Consider the following 19934-nt stretch of genomic DNA (forward strand, 5'->3'; position numbering starts at 1 on the left):
GTCCTAAATGACTGATGATGATAAATATAAGCCCCTGTGTGTAATCAAGTCTCCGTATAAATGCACCTGCTCTGTGATAGTCTCAGTGTTCTGTTTAAAGCGCAGAGAGCATCATGAAGACCAAGGAACACAACAGGCAGGTCCGTGATACTGTTGTGGAGAAGTGTAAAGCCGGATTTGGTTACAAAAAGATTTCCAAAACTTTAAACATTCCAAGCAGCACTGTGCAAGCGATCATATTGAAATGGAAGGAGTATCATACCACTGCAAATCTACCAAGACCCGGCCGTCCATCCAAACTTTCATCTCAAACAAGGAGAAGACTGATCAGAGATGCAGCCAAGAGGCCCATGATCACTCTGGATGAACTGCAGAGATCTACAGTTGAGGTGGGAGAGTCTGTCCATAGGACAACAATCAGTCGTACACTGCACAAATCTGGCCTTGTGAAGTGTCATTTAAAGTTTGCCACAAGCCACCTGGGAGACACCAAACATGTGGAAGAAGGTGCTCTGGTCAGATGAAACCAAAATCAAACTATCTGGGCACAATGCCAAACAATATTTTTGGTGTAAAAGCAACACAGCTCATCACCCTAAACACACCATCCCCACTGTCAAACATGGTGGTGGCAGCATCATGGTTTTTTGCCTGCTTTTCTTCAGCAGGGACAGGGAAGATGGTTAAAATTGATGGGAAGATGGATGGAGCCAAATTCAGGACCATTCTGGAAGAAAACCTGTTGAAGTCTGCAAAAGACCTGAGACTGGGACGGAGATTTGTCTTTCAACAAGACAATGATCCAAAACATAAAGCAAAATCTACAATGGAATGGTTCACAAATAAACGTATCCAGGTGTTAGAATGGCCAAGTCACAGTCCAGACCTGAATCCAATCGAGAATCTGTGGAAAGAGCTGAAAACTGCTGTTCACAAACTCTCTCCATCCAACCTCACTCAGCTCCAGCTGTTTACAAAGGAAGAATGGGCAAGAATTTCAGCCTCTCGATGTGCAAAACTGATAGACACATACCCCAAGAGACTGCAGCTGTAATCACAGCAAAAGGGGCGCTACAAAGTATTAACTTAAAGGGGACGAATATTGCACGCCCCAATTTTCAGTTTATTATTTTTTTAAAAAGTTTAAAATAAGCAATAAATTTCGTTCAACTTTTACAATTGTGTCCACTTGTTGATTCTTCACCAGAACATTAACATTTTTATCTTTATGTTTGAAGCATGAAATGTGGGAAATGGTTAAAAAATTCAAGGTGGCTGAATACTTTCGCAAGGCACTGTGTGTATGTATATATATATATACACTTACCATATATACTGTATCTATATATATAATTGCCTTATTCTGTCTGTCTGTCTGTCTTGCTCCAAAATTCTGTCCTTACCGCGACAAGCGTCTCATTGGCCGCTCGCCTCGACTCTGCCCCCCGCACGGATTGGCCGCTCGCCCAGTTTCCGCCCCCCACACGGATTGGCCTCTCGCCCCGGCCCCCTGCACGCATTGGCAACTTGGCCACGCCCCGCCCCCCTCACGCATTGCACGCTCGCTCTGGCCCCGCCCCCTGCACGCATTCCCAGAAACGACACGGAGCACCGACTCCCAGGTGAGTGCTGTACCCCCGGGAGCCCACATCAGCGTACGCCGCCGTGAGTGCTGTACCCCCGGGAGCCCACATCAGCGTACGCCGCCAACCCAGCCGACACATACCCTCGCATTGCTGGGGTTGTCGGCATGTGGTGGTGTGGCTGGTGTGGGCTCCCATGCGAGCGGGGGGCGGGGTACGCTGGTAACCATGTAATATTGTGTAGCATGGTTACCAGCGTACACCAGCTCCCAGGTGAGCGCATCAAGGTCCTGCAGCGGCGGAACACACACACACGCACACACATAAGAACAGACACACACACATCAGATCACACTCACTCTCACACACACCTCACACACACATCAGATCGCATCCACACACTCACAACATCCCGTGATATCGCTTGCTTCTCGGCGGCGATACTGTGCGTGCAGTAACCTTCCAGGACCTGCCGGAAGATCACATGGCCGGAAGCATGTGGTATCTCCGGATGTTGTGAGTGTGTGAGCGCGTATGTGCGATATCGTCAGTGTGTGTGTGCGTGTATGCGATAGGATGTGTGCGTGTATGCGATCGGATGTGTGCGTGTATGTGATAGGATGTGTGCGTGTATGCGATAGGATGTGTGCGTGTATGCGATAGGATGTGTGAGTGTATGCGATCGGATGTGTGTGTGTATGCGATCGGGTGTGTGCGTGTCGGCAGAAGGCAGAGGAGCACTGCGTGCAGCACAGCTGCTGGGACCGCACACCGGAGGGCACAGGCAGAAGTGGGGTGTGAGTGTATGCGATCAGATGTGTGCGTGTATACTGTCTGATGTGTGACTGTGGAGCACGATGGGGGGTGCACAGCATGGGGGATGGAGCACGATGGGGAGTGCGCAGCATGGGGGATGGAGCACGATGGGGAGTGCGCACCATGGGGGATGGAGCACGATGGGGGGTGCACAGCATGGGGGATGGAGCACGATGGGGAGTGCGCAGCACGGGGGATGGAGCACGTTTGGGAGTGCGCAGCATGGGGGATGGAGCACGATGGGGAGTGCGCAGCATGGGGGATGGAGCACGTTTGGGAGTGCGCAGCATGGGGGATGGAGCATGTTTGGGAGTGCGCAGCATGGGGGATGGAGCACTATGGGGAATGCACAGCATGGGGGATGGAGCATGATGGGGAGTGCGCAGCATGGGGGATGGAGCACGATGGGGAGTGCGCAGCATGGGGGATGGAGCACAATGGGGAGTGCGCAGCATGGGGGATGGAGTACAATGGGATGTGCGCAGCATGGGGGATGGAGCACGATGGGGGGTGCGCAGCATGGGGGGATGGAGCATGATGGGGGGTGCGCAGCATGGGGGATGGAGCACGATGGGGGGTGCGCAGCATGGGGGATGGAGCACGATGGGGGGTGCGCAGCATGGCAGATGGAGCACGATGGGGGGTGCACACCTCCCCCCAAAACACACACACACCGCCACACACGCACTGCACAACACACACACACACACACACACACACACTGGGAACCACAAACACCGCCCTACACAGCCACCCACACACACAGACAACGCCGCACACACACAACACCCATCACACAAACACCGCAGCACACACAAATATACGCACATACCGCACAACACACACACTGCACAAAACATACCTCCCCCCAAAACACACACACACACCCCACACCCACACAACACAAACCGCGCAACACACACACAACGCTACAGACACACAGCGCTCCACAAACAACGCAACACACAAACAACACCGCTCTCACCCCCCGCCACACCCAGACAACACCCAGAACATGTACAGCGCCCTACACAAAAACTTGGTAACTACAGACAACAACATCTATATATATATATATATATAACAAAAATCATACATTAACTACACAATACGTAAATTCTAGAATACCCGATGCGTAGAGTCGGGCCACCTTCTAGTATATATATATATATATATATATATATATAAAAATATATATATATATATATATAAAAATATATATATATATATATGAAATGATATAATTTTATTATTATATATAAGTATATATATATATATATATATATATATATATATATCTATCACATCACAAAAGTGAGTACACCCCTAACATTTTTGTAAATATTTTATTACCGTATTTTTCGGATTATAAGACACACTTTTCCTCTCTAAAATTTGGGAGGAAAATGAGGTGTGCATCTTAAAAACCGAATGTAGGTTACTGGGAGGTGGAGAATGGGTTCTGCGCTGGCTGCGGGGGTGCTGTGTGGAGCAGGGCGATGCGGTGGGTGAGATTCTCTGTCGGCAGTGGGAAGTTGTGTTGGCTCTAAATAACTCCACACACAACCATTAATGTCTAAATCGCTGGCAACAAAAGTGTACACCCCAAAGTGAAAATGGCCAAATTGTGCCCAAAGTGAGAATATTTTGTGTGCCCTCCATTATTTTCCAGCACTGCCTTAATTCTCTTGGGCCTGGAGGTCACTAGAGCTTCACAGGAGTAGGATTGGACAGGGGTCACCATCTTCCCCTTCCATAGACTCAGGGGTCCCCTTCCCTTCCCTTTCGCCGCTCGTGTGGTACTTCCCCGTCCCTGGCGTGACACCATCCTGCAGAAGGGAGTGGTGGTGTCAGTACTCAGTAAACAGGTTGAGTCTGAGATTGCTGAAGCCCAGGATGAGGCACCATCGGGGGGTTCCAGCCAATAAGTCATTTGTTCCCCTGAATGTTCGCCTTAAGGTTCTGGGGGAACATCATGATTCTGTCCAGGCTGGTCACCCTGGGGTGAAAGGGACGCTGGATCTCCTGTTCCATAATTTTTGGTGGCCTGAAATCGAGAGGGATATGGTCTCCTGTGTGTCCGCATGTGCCACCTATGTGCGTTCTAAGTCATCGCCTTTCATCCGTCTGGGTGTCTGCTGCTATTTAGTGTACCCAACAAACCATAAATGGATATTTCCATGGATTTTATAAAAGACCTTCCTCATTCTGCTGGTAATAGGGTTATTTTTATTGTGGTTGACAGGTTTTCCAAAATGATACATTTATACATGGAATTCCCAGACTCCATGGAGTCCCGTCTGACACTGTCACTGATAGGGGTGCTCAATCTATTGATAATTTTAGGAAGGCATTCTGTTCTCGCTTAGGGTTTATATTGTCTCATTTAGCGGCTTCCATCCACAGTCTAATGGACAAACCGAGCACATAAATCAGAACCTGGAGCTGTATTTGCACTGATTAATAACCACAGTAATGAGTCCTCTGGTGTGTCTCCATTCTTTTGTGTCTATGGTCAGCATCCTCAATTTTGTACTTTTCTCAAAGAGTTCGCTTCCGGGGTACTCGAAGAGGACCAATTAGGTAAAGCGTTATCATCTACATGCAGAAAAGTACAACAAGCACTTGCTTAGCATGGGCTCTAGGTATGAGCATGTGGCTGACTGTGGACAGGTGCCTGGTCCGGACCTGTGTGTGGGTGATCTGGTGTGGTTATCCACTAAAAATATTAAGCTTAAGATGCCTTAACTTAAGTTAGGATCTGGCCTTCCGTTTGGCCTTACCTGCGGTATATAAAATCCATAATGTTTTTCATAGTCTCTGTTGAAGAAGTTTGTGCATTCGGGAACTCCCCGCCCCTCCACCTACGATTTTGGTTGATGGTTCTCTAGAGTTTGAGGTGTCAAGAATTATTGATTCCAGGGTCATTTGTCGTTCTCTCCAGTATCTGGTGCACTGGCAGGGTTAAGGTCCTGAGGATAGGACTTGGGTGCCAACTTCAGATATGTTGCGGAGCGCCTGGTTAGGGATTTCCATCGCCGTCATCCAGAGAGACCTGGTCCAGAGGCCACTCGAAGAGGGAGGGGTACTGTCACATGGTGCTGAGCTTTAAACTCACTGAGTGTCATGGCGACTTCTGACCCTGTTCACACTGCAGAGTCTGACACGTCACACTATGGTTTCCCTGGTGCTTTTGAGTTGCACAGTCAGAACTCGGGCGACGACCAGTTGTGTGCTTGTTAGTGATCAGTCTAGCAGGAGTTAATTTCTGCTAGTCTGTGGATTGCTGCTAGGGTCAAAGGTTACAGGAGACCTATTACAGCCTCCTCCGCCCTTTAAAAGGTGGTGGAGCCTGTTCCCCTATGCCAATTATAGCTTCATTTGTGATACCGGTCCTTTTGCTGTGGTGATCTTGTTCTGGTGATCTCCTGTGCGTTACTTGGTGTGTTGTGGAAATATCCTCGCTGTTTGTTTATTTTATCCCTCATAGAGATAAGCGGACTCGCAGATAACCAGGACCGATGGGTCCCTGCTACATTTTTTTAAAAATCCGGTTCTGGTCTGGAATCCGGTACCCATATAAGACTATGGGGACTAGAATCCGGTAGTAGTGATAGCTAGGTAACCCAGCAAAATTAACACGCCTAAAATATAACTTTTAATATGGTATGCATAAAAGGACTAACAACACTTATGGTGCAAAATGCACATAAAAATTGTCACTATCTGTGATGTCCTGTAATTGTGTTGGTAGGGATATTCACTCACAGGAGGACAATATTAAAAGACAGCAGCAAACAGACCCTAATCCCAATGAGCTGGATAGGGAATGAAAGAGGAACAATCTCACCAGTCTTCTGGTTACTTATGGACGAACGTTCCTCCCCAATGATCAGATGATGGAGCTAGCCAAAGGCTAAAAGCGATCCCCTGGTTCCACCAGGTATTCAAAGGATCCACTTATAATCAGCTCCGGTATACATATGGAAGGGATTTCTCTCTCTCAACGCGTTTCATCATATATCCTCAGGAGAGTGGAGTAACAAATCCACATAGAGTATTCCGTGTCATACATAGAACCGGCATATCCGCCAAAAGGTCCAGACACAGATCCAAACTTGTTAAGTGTCCTTCATAGGACCGGCAAATCAGCCACTGTATAAATTAAAGAATCATACCATCATTACCAATGACAAAGTTGCCCTGTGTCCCATAGTCCCGCCACAGTCAGTTTAAACTTACCGGGGTCCCGACACCTGGCATAAACACATGCTGCGCCGCCATGACCGACGCCAGCACTCTTTTTAAATAGCAGAGCATTACCGCTCTGGCGTGTGACATCACATCCGCGTCACGGGTGACCGCCCACTTCCTGTCGGGCGCCCCGTGTTGAGACGCAAACTTAGCATTGCGGATGGAGTCTTGGAACGCAGGCCTACTGCGCATGCGCAGAGGGTTCCATTACAATATACCTAATGGGAGCAATGGGTTTTACGGGCCTGCGCTCACTTCAACTAGAATGTTGTAAACCGACAAACATTCATCAATAATGCTGCATTGAGGCAAAAAAATGCCCCATATGCAGCAATCCAGATTAGATAAAGCTGTAAGTTTCTGGTACCGGAACAGTATCAAACATTCGTGGCTAATGAAGCAAGTAGGGGAGAAAGGGGAGGGGGGTTTAAACTCACTGAGTGTCATGGCGACTTCTGACCCTGTTCACACTGCAGAGTCTGACACGTCACACTATGGTTTCCCTGGTGCTTTTGAGTTGCACAGTCAGAACTCGGGCGACGACCAGTTGTGTGCTTGTTAGTGATCAGTCTAGCAGGAGTTAATTTCTGCTAGTCTGTGGATTGCTGCTAGGGTCAAAGGTTACAGGAGACCTATTACAGCCTCCTACGCCCTTTAAAAGGTGGTGGAGCCTGTTCCCCTATGCCAATTATAGCTTCATTTGTGATACCGGTCCTTTTGCTGTGGTGATCTTGTTCTGGTGATCTCCTGTGCGTTACTTGGTGTGTTGTGGAAATATCCTCGCTGTTTGTTTATTTTATCCCTCATAGAGATAAGCGGACTCGCAGATAACCAGGACCGATGGGTCCCTGCTACATTTTTTTAAAAATCCGGTTCTGGTCTGGAATCCGGTACCCATATAAGACTATGGGGACTAGAATCCGGCGATTAAAAATGTTGATGGAAGGGATGGGGGGGACAGGAGCGCGTGCGGTGTACTCACCGAAGCTCCGTGTCATGGCGGCAAGCTGCTTCCAGGTCACGCATTCACTTCCGGCGCTGCGTGTGTCTAGACTCTAGATCGTGCACTAAATATAAAGGTAGATGCTAGAATGTAAGGGCTCCTTCCAGGTATGACGTAGATAAACACGAGATGGGGGGGGCGTGGTAAAAATGCAGCCTAATGTTTTCCAGACGGAATAAACATTCTTTTTCTAAGTCCACGTGGGCATGGAGTTGTTTATAATAGAAGCAAGGTAGGATCTCTAGATGGGGGGGGAGTAAGCAGATCTCTGCACCCACGATGTTTCCTCCTCTGCTTATGAATCCTGAACCAGGAGGCTCAGGATGAGCAGAAGAGGAAACATTGTGGGCGCAAAGATATGCTAATCCTGAGCCTCCTGATTCATGAATCATGAACTAGGAGGACCAAGATGAGTAGATCTCTGCGCCTACTCTCATAGAGGAGTGCTGCACATCTATTTGTGAACCGGGAGGCTCTGGATGAGCAGATCTCTGCGCCTGCTCACATAGAGGAGTGCTGTACATCTATTCATGAACCGGGAGGCTCAGGATGAGCAAATCTCCGAGCATGCTCACATAGAGAAGTGCTGCACATCTATTCGTGAATCGGGAGGCTCAGGATGAGCAGATCTCTGCGCCTGCTGACATAGAGGAGTGCTGCACATCCATTCGTAAACCGGGAGGCTCTGGATGAGCAGATCTCTGCGCCTGCTCATATAGAGGAGTTCTGCACATCTATTCGTGAACTGAGAGGCTCAGGAAGAGCAGATCTCCGAGCATGATCACATAGAGGAGTGCTGCACATCTATTCGTAAACCGGGAGGCTCAGGATGAGCAGATCTCTGCGCATGCTCACATAGAGGAGTGCTGCACATCTATTCGTGAACTGGTTCATGGGATGTGCAGAACTCCTCTGTGAGTGTGAGCAGAGATCTGCTCATCCTGAGTTTCCTGGTTCATGAATAGATGTGCAGCCCTTTAACAGTGACAGTGTCGGCAGGGGTGTGCGGGCTGCACTCCTTGACCCCCGGCTGGCACTGTCAGTGTTAAAGGGCTGGCGGGGCTGGCCCCATACTTTAAGCCAGAGTGCTTCAGATCACCAGGTGTCATACCGTGGGAACCCGGGTATGACCTCCGATGAACTGAGTGACATCACTGCTGCCAGCCAGGTCCATCTTCTCAGTGTTTCCCGGAGCCTGGAGAGATTAGACATGTTTTCGATCTCTCCAGGCTCGGATGTAGCAGAGCCAAGACTGTTGTGGGACCTGATGTAGATTATGTCGGACCTGCAGGAGTGTTTTTTGGGTTAATAAAGTGTTGAGAGAGGGTGTATTTTATTCCAAATAAAGGATATTTCTCTGTGTTTGTGTATTTCTTATTAGTTATAGGATTAGTGATGGGGAGTCTCAAAGACCCCTTACCAGCACTAATTTTTGGACTTGATGACAGTTATGTGCTTTTATTAACCCCTCATTACTCCGATTTCCACCGCATCAGGGCAATCGGGAAGAGCCGGGTAAAGCGCTGATATTGTTACATCTAATGGATGCGACAATCTCTGGCAGCTACAGGTTGCTATTTTTAGGCTGGGGGTGTTACGAACTGGCGCCGCCGTAGCCACAAGCAGCCTGCTGCGGTTCCTGTTGCGCCCAGGTGCCGGCTGCCGTTCTTGGCCGTGCCTCGGGTCGTCCAGTTGGCTGCTCCTTCCACCACGTCTAAGTGTGGAGAGGCGGCTAGTGCGCATGCGTGCGCTGATTTACCCCAGCCAGAGTCTAAGGGCGGCTTTGCACGTTGCGACATTGCACGTGCGATGTCGATGGGGTCAAATTGAAAGTGACGCACATCCGGCGTCGCAGTCAATATCGCAACGTGCAAATCCTTTTTGATACAATGAACGAGCGCAAAAGCGTCGTTATCGTATCATCACTGCAGCCTCCGACATTTCCATAATGCCGGTGCAGCGACAGGTGCGATGTAGTTCCTCGCTCCTGCGGCTGCACACATCGCTGTGTATGAAGCCGCAGGAGCGAGGAACTTCACCTTACCTGCCGCCGGCTGCAATGAGAAGGACGGAGGTGGGCGGGATGTTTACATCCTGCTCATCTCCACCCCTCCACTTCAATTGGCCGCCTGCCGTGTGACGTCGCTGTGACGCCACACGACCCGCCCCCTTAGGAAGGAGGAGGGTCGCCGGCCAGAGGGACGTCGCACGGCAGGTATGTGCGTGTGAAACTGCCGTAGCGATAATAATCGCTACGGCAGCTTTCACTAGATATTGCACGTGTGACGGGGGCGGGACTATCGCTGCAGCATCGGTAACACATTGTTACCGATGTCGCAGCGTGCAAAGCCCGCCTAAGCCCGGTGTTTTGCCTAGTGAGCATGCTCAGCCTAATTGTGTCATTTCTGAGACTAAGTCCTCAGTTCAGGCTACTGAGCATGCTCCCACAATTAATCCTAACAGCCTCTTTGCACAGGTACTTGGACTTCGTGCTGTGTCTAAGTTCTGGGATGTTCCTACTGAGCATGCTCAGGCAGATAGTCTGATTTCTGAGCCTGTTGCTCAGGCTACTGAGCATGCTCAGGCACTTAGTGCATCAGAGGCTAGGTCCAGTAAGGAGCATGTCCGTGAGGAGGCAGGCCCTGATAGGGCAGAGGGTGTCAGGTGTCCTGATGACGTGCAACTCCGGACTGGCTCGCAGAGGCCCGCCCCTATGATCTGGCACCTCACCATTGGTCGTCAGACGATGACTGGTGAAGTGTTTGGGGCGTGGCTGCCATGAGGTCATCAATGACGTGGCGGTTCCGGATAGGTCGCACGTGACGTCACTGATGACATGGCACTCTGCTATTGGACCTTGGTGGTTCCACCCTGGGTTTGGGGCGGACCCAGGTTATAAAAGGGGCTGGAGACAACATGGAGGTGCGCAGTCTTCATTTAGAGTTCTTGGTGGCATAAGCCTTGTTGGAAGCGGTAGGTAGGGCTAGGCGAACGGTGCCTGTCACGCCAAGATTCGTGGCTCAGTACATGAGGGTCAGGCGCCGTGCTTCCTTGCTACCGTTCCTGTTGTGCTAGAGCAGTCCAGTGGCGTTAACTGGGCTGCGGCTGCTGCGTCACCTGTTCAGTTGTGCCTCCTACGCACACGGACAGAATACCTGTTGCGTCACCTGTCAGAGAGTGCCCTCTACGCACACGGACAGTGTACCTGCTGCGCCACCTGTCCGGTTGTGCCCTCTACGCGCACGGACAGCGCACCCCAGAACCCCTGTGAAGTTAACAGGGTGTTCCTGGATTGGGTGTGTGAACCCTATTATCCTCCTCGGCTTCCCAATCAAATGCTACTGGTGTGACTACCTGGTCTGACGTGTCCTTTTCACACGTGGCCAGTCGAGTGGTGGCCAGAAACGCTAATCGGAGGACCGCTCTGCCGGACGTGTCTTACACACGTGGCCGACAGGGCGCTGTCACAGCGGTCTTCTCGGTCAACGCTAACTGGTTACCATCTGGCCTGACGTGTTCCCTACACACGTGGTCAGAGTAGCGTCCGCTCCACCGAAACGCTAACTGGGTTGTCGTCCGGTCTGACGTGTCCCTACACACGTGACCGGTTCCCTGAGTTATCTCAGAGCCATCCAGCTCTATAGTCTCCGCCTAACCCACAGGCTGTCAGCAGCTCCATTACCATCTGGAGCACGGTGGGCCCCGACTGCGATTGGGATATATACCCCTGGTCCTAATCTGCCGGTTCCCCCGTAACAGGGGGGGCCTAATAACTATAAGGCTCCCCAGTCTGAGAATACCAGTCCCAACTGTCGGATTTTATCATGGCTGGATATCAAAATTGGGGGGGACTGTGTGCTGCCCCCACGTCAGCAGCCGGGATGCTCGGATCCGGATCTGCGGTGTCTCAAGGGGCGTCCGTACCCGGGGGTCGTGTGGCCACTCAAATAAAGGGGGTATTTACAGGGGATTGTTGCCAATGTATGTAAAGCGCTGTGGAATTAATAGCGCTATATAAATGAATAAAATTATTAATTATTACTATATTTAAAGTTCGTGACGCCACCCGTGGTGTGTGGTACTGTGGAGTACCACCGCTGCCGTTGGAGAGTACCCTGGGTGATGACGGGGGCAGCCAGGTGTTGTGACCCTCCACGGGTAGGGGGAATGCCCCGGGACTCAGTGATGGAGTTGGGAAGTGCCGTTGGGGGGTCAAAGGGTCAGTTGTGTAGTCACTCAGTCCATAAAGCTGACACTGACAACTTGGTAAACCAAAGTTCTGGACACCGCTGCTGCAGAGGGGAGCACGTTTGGGTCCCGTCCCCGATGGTGTTGCTTGATTATCTGTGACCTTCTCCCTGGCACTTATTTGACTTCTTAGTTGGCCCTGGTAGCGTAAAACTAATCGGGTCCCGCTCCCCAGTATGGCTAACTGTGAGAGCTTGCTCTCAGGGTTCACGCTTGGGATTTTCTGGACCGTTTTTGTAGAAAGTCCTATCCCCCTCGTTGCGCTAGTACCCTGATTTTGGAGCGGGTGGAGAGCGGCTCTTGAAGGCTCCGTTCTCTTCGGGTGAATTGTCAGGTTGCCTGAAGCTACTCCCTGACCTAGGGTCCACGTACCCCGTCGTGCCTGGTCCCAGCCCAGTGATGGTACAAGGCCGCCAGCTGTCCTCCTCGACAGTTCCGTGCCCCTTGTCACGATCCCCTGCGACGGGGGGTCCAGCTAATACCAGGCCCAGACCATCGTCTGCCACCTAGTTACTTCCAAGGAGCCCGGCTCCTGACCTCCTCTCTCCTTCACCTCCAACACTACACTCGCCTCCTCCTGACACTCCTGACCTCCCCTTACCAACCCCCCAGTGGGCGACCCTATTCCACTCTGGCCGTCCACTGGTGTGTCTGGTGTGTCTGGTGGGTGTGGTGCAGAGTGTTCCTAGGACTCTGACTAACTGGTTTTGGCAACACCACAAGTTGAGGACCCTTAACCAAGGAGGAGGTGGATATTGCACATAAGGGCAGAATGCACAATACCCTGTGACGACGTGATAGGCCAGGGCGTCACACCTGCATGCCGGTTTTTTAAAATTATTTAAATAGTTTAAAAAAAAACAAAAAACAAAAAAAAAACAGCATGTGGTTCCTCTTATTTTGATACCCAGTCTAGATAAGCGCAGGGCTGGGGGCTGCAGCCTGTAGCCGTATGCTTTATCTGTGCTGGGTATTATAATACAGGGGGGAGCTTACGCCAATTGTTTTATTAATTTATTTATATACCATGATACTGACCCGTAGGCAGCGCCTGTGATTGGTTGCAGACGTTGTCACACTGGCTGGGGGCGTGTCTGACTGCAACCAATCACAGATGCCAGGACGCTAGTGGGCCAGGAAAGCCGTGCATATGTATGTCCTGGAAGTGAAGGAGAGGGCCACAAGAGCAGTTTACAGCCGCGATGGAGCCTTGGTAAGTATGAACTGCTTGCTTCATTCTTATTTTCTTTATTTTTACTTTATTTTTTTAATTTCTCGAGTGCCAGATCCGAATCAAACACCCGGAATCCCGGGCCTGGGTCTGGCACCCGGATATCTTTGAAACCGCACGGATCCGGACTTTTACAGTCATCGCTCATCAAAAAAAAAAAAATCTTTATTTTTATATAGCACTAACATATTCCGCAGAGCTTTACATACATCAGCAACACTGTCCCCATTGGGGCTCAGAATCTAAAGTCCCTATCTGTATGTCTTTGGAGTGTGGGAGGAAACTGGAGAACCCGGAGGAAACCCACGCAAACACGGGGAGATCATACAAACTCCTTGCAGATGGTGTCCTTAGTGGGATTTGAACCCAGGACCCAAGTGCTGCAAGACTGCAGTGCTAACCACTGAGCCACCACAAACTGCAGTGCTAACCACTGAGCCACCGTGCCGCACATCGCTCATCTCTATTCCCTGATTTTTTTATTTCCTCCTGAGCACATATCGTCTTTCCTCTGTGTGTGTAGTGAATTTGAGTTTTGTTTTTTCCTGTCTGTTTATTTGTGTAGGATATACCACTCCTGTCCTGGCCCTCGCCGGTGGTGGTAGAGAGGGAGTATTGGCCAGGGCTATTCAGGAACCAGGGTTAGGAGAGCGGCCCAAATATTGTCACCATTAGACGTAGCTCTGGAAACAGGGACAGCTAGGGCCAATGTTTGTGCCCCTAGGGCCAATGTTTGTGCCCCTGTTCCAAGTTGCCTCGTCACACCCTGTGACACAGATGCTCAATAGCGTTTAGGTCTGGAGACGCTTGGCCAGTCCGATGCCGTAGAATAGATGTCCCATATACTGTAGGGGTTTACGCATTTTGGGAGTAGTTTGCGAGGCATGGCCCCGCACTTTAAGCCAGAGTGCGGTCCTCAGGTCACCGGAAGTCATACCATGGGAACCTGGGTATGACCTCCGGTGAACTGAGTGACATCACTGCTGACAGTCGGGTCCCCCTTCTCAGTGTTTCCTGGAGGCTAGAGAGATCGGACATGTTTTCAGTCTCTCCAGGCTCGATTGTAGTAGAGCCAGGACCGTCGTGGGATGCCATGTGGATTAGCGGGAACTTCAAGGAACTTTTTGGGGTTAATAAAGAGGGGAATGAGGGTGCTGTATTTTATTTAAAATAAAGGATTTTTATCTGTTTGTGTTTATTACTTTTTACTTATAGGATTTCGATGGGGGGATTTAATAGACTCTCCCCCACCACTAATTCTAAGCTTGATGACAGTTGTGCACAGCTATTAACCCCTATTGCCACCGCACCAGGGCAATCGGGAAGAGCCGGGTAAAGCGCTGAGATTGTCGCATCTACTAGATGCGACAATTCTGTAGCGGCTGCAGGCTGCTATTCTTAGCCTGGGTGTTACTAATAACCATGGGACTCCCCAGGATGAGACTACCAGCCCCCAGCTGTTGGGCTTTATAATGGCTGGGTATCAAAATTGTGGGGACCGCACACCGTTTTTTAAAATTATTTATTTAAATAATTGAAAAAAAAAAACACATGTGGTTCCTCTTATTTTGATAAACAGCCAAGATAGGCCCATGGCTGTGGGCTTTATCTGTGCTGGGTATCAATATAGAGGGGGAGCCTACGCCAAATATTTTATTTATTTATTTTTACTGTGCAATAGACCTGCAGACCGGGTCTGTGATTGGCAGCTGTCAGCTGACATGCGGTCACTGAGCGTGGGGGCGCGTCTGACTGCAACCAATCACAGGCGCCGGTGGGCAAGGAAAGTAGTGCATATGCAATAAAGGTAAATATCAGCCCCGGAAGTGAATGTGCTGCCTGGAAGCAGCATACAGCTGACCTGGGGCCTCGGTAAGCACAGTACACCTGCCCCATCCCTCTATCCCTTCTACCAACATTTTTAATTGCCGGAGTCTGGTCCTTATAGACTTATATTGGGACTGGAATCTGTCCGGAACCAGAACCGGAACTTTTAAGAACCAGGTAACAACGACAAGCCAGTCACGGTCATCTGCGAGTCCGCTCATCACTAGATAAGATATATGTACTACACATTTCTAGTGATGGACAGACCTGGACTGTAAAAGTCCAGATCCACAATGTTTCAAAGGTACCCGGGTGGCGGGCCCGGGATTCCGGGTATTTGATTTGGATCAGCCACTTGAGAAATTAAAAAAACTAAAGGAAAAATAAACAAAATAAGCATGAAGTGAGCGCTTTATACTTACCGGGATTCGTTGCAGCTGTATACTGACCCCGCTGACTCTCCTTCACTTCCTAGGCCGCTCATCATTGCTCATCCATATGCAGTGTTTTCCTCGCCCACCGGTCGTCCCGGCGTCTGTGATTGGTTGTAGTCAGATGCGCCCCCAGCCTATGTGACAGCGTCTGACTGCAACCAATCACAGGCCCTGTGTGCGGGTCAGTACCATGGTATAAAAATAAATAAAACAATTGGCGTAGGATCCCCCCATCTTATGATACTCAGCACATATAAAGCATACGGCTACAGGCTGCACCCCCCAGCTTTTTGTTTATCTTGGCTGTGTATCAAATAAGAGAAACTGCATGGGGCACTTTTTTTTTTTTTAAATGATTTAAATAAATAATTTTAAAAAACTGATGTGCGGTCTCCCAAATTTTGATACCCAGCCAAGATTAAGCCAGACAGCTGGGGGCTTGTATTCTCAGACTGGGGAGGTCCATGCTTATTGGACTGCCCCCAGCCTAAAAATAGAAACCTGCATCCGACCGGGATTGTAGCATTTCTTAGACGCGACAAGCCCGGCGCTATACCCGGCTCTTCTCGATTACCCCGATTGCCACCGCACCAGAGCAATGAGGGGGTTAATGTCTATGAGACCCCCCATCATTAATCTGTAAGTGAAAGTAAGTAAACACAAACACCGAAAAAATCCTTTATTTGGAATAAAATACAATAAGCACTCTCTTTCACCACTTTATTAACCCCCAAAACACCCCTGCAGGTCCGACGTAATCCACATGAGGTCCCACGACGATTCATCTCTGCTACATCTAAGTCAGTCACAACGAGTGTCCCTAGAGTATGACTGCCCTCTTTGAGTGCAGACAGAGAATGTCTGAGCCGCAATGAGCGGTGAGGTCACTCAGGTTATTTGCGGTCACAGCTGGAGGTTTCCACCTGTGACTGCAAATAACTTGAATGATGTCACCGCTGATCGCGGCTCAGTGTCTGCACCACATTTCAGCACCAAATTTGCAAGTCCTGGCAGAAAAAAAAATGGGGTTTTTTGCATTTTTGGGCAAAGTGATGAAAATTTGGTGAAGACATTTTTACACCATATTCCTGCACCCAATCTACACTTCCTGGCAAAAAAAAACCCCAATACAATTGCAGTTTTTTTCCACAGTTTTGATACAGTTTTCAGGCAGGAAGTGTAAATTTGGTGCTGAAATGTCTGCACCAGATTTCAGCACCAAATTGGCACCTCCTGGCAGAAAATAAAAACTTTTTTTGCATTATTGGGACAACAGATGCAGTTTGTTAACACGGTTTTTTTTACGTGGTTTTTGCCGCGGGTTTTTTGCTGTGGTTTTCATGCAGTTTTCTGCCAGGAGGTGCAAACTGGGTGCATAAATATTGTGTTAAAATTTCAGCACTAAATCTGCATCTCTTGGCACAAAAATGCGGTTTTCTGCCAGGTGATGCAGGTGAGTTCACTGACTTTACTGGTTACCTGAGGTCACAAGTGGAGGACCGTGGGAGTGATGTCACCTCTGATCAGGGCTCAGTCATTCTCTGTCTGCAGACACAGCGGGCAGTCAAGCTCTATGGCCACTCTCTATGACTCAGATGTAGCAGAGCTGGAATCGTCGTGGGACCTCGTGTGGATTACATCAAACCTGCAGGGGTGTTTTGAGGGTTAATAACGTAGTGAAAGAGGGTGTTTTTTTGTATTTTATTCCAAATAAAGGTTTTTTTTGGTGTTTGTGTTTATTTACTTTCACTTACAGATTAGTGATGAGGAGGTGTCTCATAGACGCCTGCCATTACTAATCTAGGACTTACTGGCTGCTGTGGTCTGCCATTAACTCATTATTACCCCAATTGCCACCACACGAAGGCAATCGGGAAGAGTCAGGTAAAGCGCTGGGCTTGAGGGCTTGTCACATCTAATGAATGCAACAATTCCAGGGCGGCTGCAGGCTGCTATTTTTAGGCCGGGGGTGGTCCAATAAGCATGGACCTCCCCAGTCTGAGAATACCAGCCCCAAGCTGTCGGGCTTTATCTTGGCTGGGTATCAAAATTGGGGGGGACTGCATGCTGTTTTTTTTTAATTATTTATTTACATAATAGTAATAATAATAATAATAATAATAAAAAACAAAAAAAAACAACACAAAAACCTGCTTTCGGTTCCTCCTATTTTGATACACAGACAAGATAAGCACATGGCTGGGGGCTGCAGCCTGTAGCCATATGCTTTATCTGTGCTGGGTATCATAATACGTGGGGGACCCTACATCAAATATTTTATTTATTTATTTAATTTTTATACCACGATACTGACCTGCAGACTGCACCTGTGATTGCAAGCATCAGATGCTGTCACACAGGCTGGGGGCGCGTCTGACTGCAACCAATCACAGATGCCAGGATGGCCGGTGGGCGGGGAAAGCAGTGAATATTCACTGAGGATTAATTATCAGCCCCGGAAGTGAATGATCGGCCTGGAAGCAGCTTGCCGCCATTATGGATCCTCGGTAAGTACAGTTCGCGCTCCTACCCCCTTATCCCTTCCACCATTTTTAATCTACGGATTCTAGTCCCCATAGTCTTATATGGGGACCAGATTCCGGACCGGAACTAAATTTTAAAAAAAGAGAACAAGGACCCGCCGGTCCCGGTTATCTACGAGTCTGCTGATCTCTAGTAACTACTCATGTAACACCACATACTAGAGCGCTGTACAGTCTGGTCTCACGTCAGACGCTCATCAGTTTTTGCAACAGTTTTCATCAATGTCACATTTATTTTAGGCATCAAGTACAAGCGAGTCAGTGGGGCAGAAGTGAAGCGTGGGAGGACGGCATCTGGCCCGCAGGCTGTCCTCATTTACCTAAACAATAGAACTTGTTAATTGGTTTGGTGGTGAAGTGTCTTGGGATGTATAAAGCTGCGCACAATGTCAGGTATATCATTCTCATTAAGTACGTATTGACAGCCGCACATTAGCATAATGAATTGTGTACACACCTTCACCAAACATATGCCGCTAAACAAGCAAAGTATACAAGTCTGAACCCTACAGATGCAGCAGAGCTCAGATTGTCTTTAAAGTTCTATGTGGCGTGGCTGCACCTGACAAACTCAGCGCGGCTGCACCTGACAAACTCAGCGCGCCTGCACCTGACAAACTCAGCGCGGCTGCACCTGACAAACTCAGCGCGGCTGCACCTGACAAACTCAGCGCGGCTGCACCTGACATACTCAGCACACGGTGCACCTGACATACTCAGCGTGGCTGCACCTGACAAACTCAGCGCGCCTGCACCTGACAAACTCAGCGCGGCTGCACCTGACAAACTCAGCACGGCTGCACCTGACAAACTCAGCGCGCCTGCACCTGACAAACTCAGCGCGGCTGCACCTGACAAACTCAGCACGGCTGCACCTGACAAACTCAGCGCGGCTGCACCTGACAAACTCAGCACAGTTGCACCTGATAAACTCAGCGCGGCTGCACCTGACAAACTCAGCGCGGTTGCATCTGACAAACTCTGCACGGCTGCACCTGACAAACTCAGCACACGGTGCACCTGACATACTCAGCACACGGTGCACCTGACAAACTCAGTGCGGCTGCACCTGACAAACTCAGCACACGGTGCACCTGACATACTCAGCGTGGCTGCACCTGACATACTCAGCGCGGCTGCACCTGACAAACTCAGCGTGGCTGCACCTGACAAACTCAGCGCGTCTGCACCGGACAAACTCAGCGCGTCTGCACCGGACAAACTCAGCGCGTCTGCACCGGACAAACTCAGCGCGTCTGCACCGGACAAACTCAGCGCGTCTGCACCAGACAAACTCAGCGCGTCTGCACCGGACAAACTCACTGCGTCTGCACCGGACAAACTCAGCGCGTCTGCACCGGACAAACTCAGCGCGTCTGCACCAGACAAACTCAGCGCGTCTGCACCGGACAAACTCAGCGCGTCTGCACCGGACAAACTCAGCGCGTCTGCACCGGACAAACTCACTGCGTCTGCACCGGACAAACTCAGCGCGTCTGCACCTGACAAACTCAGCGCGTCTGCACCTGACAAACTCAGCGCGTCTGCACCGGACAAACTCAGCGCGTCTGCACCTGACAAACTCAGCGCGTCTGCACCTGACAAACTCAGCGCGTCTGCACCGGACAAACTCAGCGCGTCTGCACCGGACAAACTCAGCGCGTCTGCACCGGATAAACTCAGCGCGTCTGCACCTGACAAACTCAGCGCGTCTGCACCTGACAAACTCAGCGCGTCTGCACCGGATAAACTCAGCGCGTCTGCACCGGACAAACTTACATCTTGCAAACCCAGCAGTACTATTTCTGCAACACCTGAAAAACCCAACACTGCTACATGGGGCAAAGTGACACAGATAAACGGGGTAAATGTGACACTGCTACATGGGGCAAAGTGACACAGATAAACGGGGTAAATGTGACACTGCTACATGGGGCAAATGTGACACTAATACACCTGACAAACCCAGCTCTTCTATATCTGTACATTCCATCA

At 49.7% G+C, this 19934-nt stretch overlaps 1 protein-coding gene across 1 annotated transcript in view; it reads right to left on the minus strand.

The window, feature by feature from the left end:
- SPATA17 (spermatogenesis associated 17) overlaps positions 1 to 19934 on the minus strand; it is a 272661-nt gene that overhangs the window by 112114 nt on the left and 140613 nt on the right. The window lies entirely within an intron of this gene.

The sequence above is a fragment of the Anomaloglossus baeobatrachus genome, chromosome 3 (assembly GCF_048569485.1).
Source record: "Anomaloglossus baeobatrachus isolate aAnoBae1 chromosome 3, aAnoBae1.hap1, whole genome shotgun sequence".
Taxonomy (NCBI): Eukaryota; Metazoa; Chordata; class Amphibia; order Anura; family Aromobatidae; genus Anomaloglossus; species Anomaloglossus baeobatrachus.